The sequence below is a fragment of the Myotis lucifugus genome, unplaced genomic scaffold (genome assembly GCF_000147115.1).
Source record: "Myotis lucifugus unplaced genomic scaffold, Myoluc2.0 scaffold_260, whole genome shotgun sequence".
NCBI classification, from domain to species: Eukaryota; Metazoa; Chordata; class Mammalia; order Chiroptera; family Vespertilionidae; genus Myotis; species Myotis lucifugus.
This window is the reverse complement of record NW_005871308.1, coordinates 760,795-764,236: the sequence shown is the minus strand read 5'-3', so window position 1 is coordinate 764,236 and position 3,442 is coordinate 760,795. Positions and strand designations below refer to the sequence as shown.

Genomic DNA, 3,442 nt, shown 5'->3' with positions numbered 1-3,442 from the left:
GCTGCCACTTCTGTGAAAATGTGCCCTTTCTGAGCAAGTAGGCCAACACAAACAAATTGGCCCAGAAAAATCAAGGCCCCCACAAGCGCAGGGACTTGATCTTGAAGGAAGGCAACATTTCCAGCCTTGTACCTCTTAATCAACACAATTATGCAGAGGCCTTTGCCGACAGTCCCCCTGCTAGTCTCTGCCGGAGCCCCAGATATTGCTCAATTGGTAACAACCTAATTAGTGTTGGAAGGAGAGCCGGGAGCGGGCAGTCACAGCACTCCTTCCAAAGAGCCACTGGGGCAAGTGGAGGGCTCTCCTGAGCCCAGCTCCAGGTGAGGGGAAGCAGGCCAGCCTCGCACATCAGCACGGCCTAATGTAAACAATGTACTCTCCCTGCCTTAATGAGCCCATTTCCCCCAGCTGGCAGGGGCCACGCACTGGCAGGGAGGCCTTTGATGTGATTCACTGGGAGCTTGATGCGGACTGGCGCGGCAGCATTCTGTGGCCGGCCCAGCCCTTTCATCTCTGCTAAGAGAGACACCCCCTCACATCACGGGCCCACCTGGAAGACAGGTCTCTTACAATAGCGACTCTCGAATCAGCTGTCGAAGGAAACCAGATGGTTTTGCTTTTACTCATCTTGATCGAATTAGCCCGAAGCTGTGTGGCTTCCTGGAGGCTGCGAGGGGTGGGAGCGGATGGGGCAGGTGTGGGGAGGCGGGAATGTCACAATGGAATAGATTATGTAAATGTATGCATTTGTAGAAACCGCGAATGTTCTTAAGGAAATCATCTGACTAAATTAGGAAAAATTGGTTTCGATCAATGATCAGAGTTAGACTAAACGCCCCAAAATAATCTGCACCGCTTTCCCCACTCTGCCCAGAGCGCAGTTCCTTCCGCTTGCGCTTGCGGAGCGCAGCTGAGGACCAGGGCGTGGGAGGAGCTGGAGGTGTGAGCAGGCGGAGACAGGGGCCACCAGAGGACGGAGCTGGAGGTGCCATGGGACGGCCTGGGACGTTCTCCCACCTCGCCCGCTTCCCCCTTTCTCTCCCTAGGACTGGGGGTCGGGGACTGGGCTGCTGGAGGGCAGATCCCTGGGGCAATTCCGAGCTGTCCTCCCATGCCTCTCCTTTGGCCTCTTGCCCCGTGTCCTCCTTCCTCTCTCCTCCTGGCTCCTCCTTCCTTCTCAGCTTTTGCAATCTCTTCATCATTTTTCGCCTCCACTCCATGCTTCATGTCTAGGATCACGAGTTGGTCAGGTAGCAGCCCTGCTCCCTTGCTCTCAAAACACACTTCGAACATGTCCTAAACTCCAGTGGTAAAGGCAGGTTTCCCCTGGGTTGCCTCCTCCTTGGAGTACAGAATGTGGCCAGCAGCATCTGTGACCTTGAGGTGGGTGCGCCGGCCGCCAGCGCCCCCAGATTGGCCGGTGATCTCTATGTGCCGGTCACCAGCAGGTCCCTGTGGATCCCCTCGCGGAGGCACTTGCGGGAGTTGACCAGCAGATGGAAGGAGATGGCGAGAACCGAACTGGGGCCCAGCAGGAGGAGTAAAAGCAGCAACGCTAACACAAACGGGCAAGGGGCACGCTGGGCTTGAGGCCAGACAAACAAGACATGGTGCAGGAGACTGTGAACACCCGGGCCTCCCTCACTCCTGATTTTGACTCAAACCCAGACCTTTACAGACAAGGCTTACGTTTCACCGAGAAACCTCTGTCCTACAGAACCCCACTTTCTCCCTGCCACGGCCCTAAAAAGTAAGCAGGGTATCGCACGCCGCGCATGAAGACTGCAAACGCCAAACGGCATACTTTTTTAAAACCTTGTTTTACAGAAGTCACCACGGCTCAGAGAGGTTATGCAGTTGGCTCAACTTTACCCAGATAGTAGGTGCCAGAAGGCTGTCAACAGAGCCTAACTTAAAGGTGCCATTTAACAGTAGTGATATTCTTTCACCCACCCTGTGATGCTGTAACTTTTCATAAGAAATATATATCTGGTCTTCGTCCTGTTTCTGGCTCACAGCTCCTAAAACCCTGGGATGTCCTAAGATGTCTTTAGGTTAATGAGGTGACTTTGGGAAGGCACCAGAGGATGGGGCTGGCGGCCAATGGAGCCAACCACATGAGTCCAGTCCCACCCCCTGACTTCCGGGGAGGGGAGAGGGGCTGGAGGTTGACTCAGTCAAAAATGGCCAGTGACTTAGTCAATCGTGATGTAATGAACTTGCATTAAAAAAGAAAAGACCGCCTGCCTGCCCTTTGGGGGGCGCTTCCACGCTGGGGACCCAGAATGCTTGCCCGTGCACCATGCCAGCCCGAGCGCCAAGACAGAAGCTCCTCGTTCAGGACCTCACTCTTTTGTGCCTCTTCATTTGGCTGTTGACTTGTACCCTTTAACATCCTGTGTAATAAATAGGTAATCTAGTGAGTAAACGGGTTTTCTGAGTTTTGTGCGCACCTCTGGCAAACTAATGGAACCCAAAGAGAGGCCATGGGAACCTCTAATTCATAGCCAGCGGATCAGAAGTATGGGCGACAACCCGGACTTCCTGTTGGCATCCTGATTTGGAGGGGGTTATTGGAACCTCCCATCTGTAGCCGGTCAGTCAGAAGCCCGGGTAACAAATCGGGTTTCAGACTGGTGTCTGGAGTGGAGGACAGTCTAGTCGGACTGAGGCTTTCACCTGTGCAACCTGATTCTGTCTCCTGGTAGATGGTATCAGAATTGAGTTGAGTTCTCCAACACGCTGCTGGGGTCTGGGAAGTGCTTGTTGGTGTGAGGAATCTACACACACACTGGAACTGGGTCCAAGAACCCTTTCACCCTGGCCTCCAGGCTCTCACTGTTTCATTAGCATCCCTGAGAGGCCAGGGTGGGGACCAATGTGTTCATTCACTCAACAGCAACAGGGTGTTCCAGCAGATCCTAAGCAGAGCCTGGTGCGTGATCCAGGGGTCCTTCACACACACACACACACACACACACACACACACACACTTACTTTTTGGTCAGAGCAGCTAAGGAGACTTCTGGAAAAAGAATTCAAAGAATGTTAGCATTTGGGCATAGGTCCATACAGGCTGTATGCGGACATGCCCAGGAGTCGGGACCTGCAGAAGTCAAGTTCCAAGCAGGGCCTGACCTGGTTGAACTACATTTCCCAGAATTCCATTTCCTGTGTGTTTCCAGTTAAGGTTGGCCACAAAGACATGTGTGGGAGATGTGGAGAGCAGTGGGAAGCAGCAGCTGTTTTTAGCTCGCTCACACTGGGGCTGAGCTGCTGACTTGGCCTGTTGACATGAGGTCCACACCTGCTTCACTTCCCTGGACATTCCCTCAGCTTCTCTGACCACCAGCTCAGGCGTATGTCTCTAGCTCTGTGATAAAGGCCCCCACTTCTGAAGGACACTCCATACCACCAGAGGCAACAAGAACAGACCCCA

The 3,442-nt window shown here is 53.6% G+C and overlaps 1 pseudogene; it reads right to left on the bottom strand.

Moving 5' to 3' along the window:
- Positions 1 to 536: 536 nt before the first annotated feature.
- On the bottom strand, positions 537 to 1,612 carry LOC102427562 (annotated as a pseudogene).
- Positions 1,613 to 3,442: the final 1,830 nt, after the last annotated feature.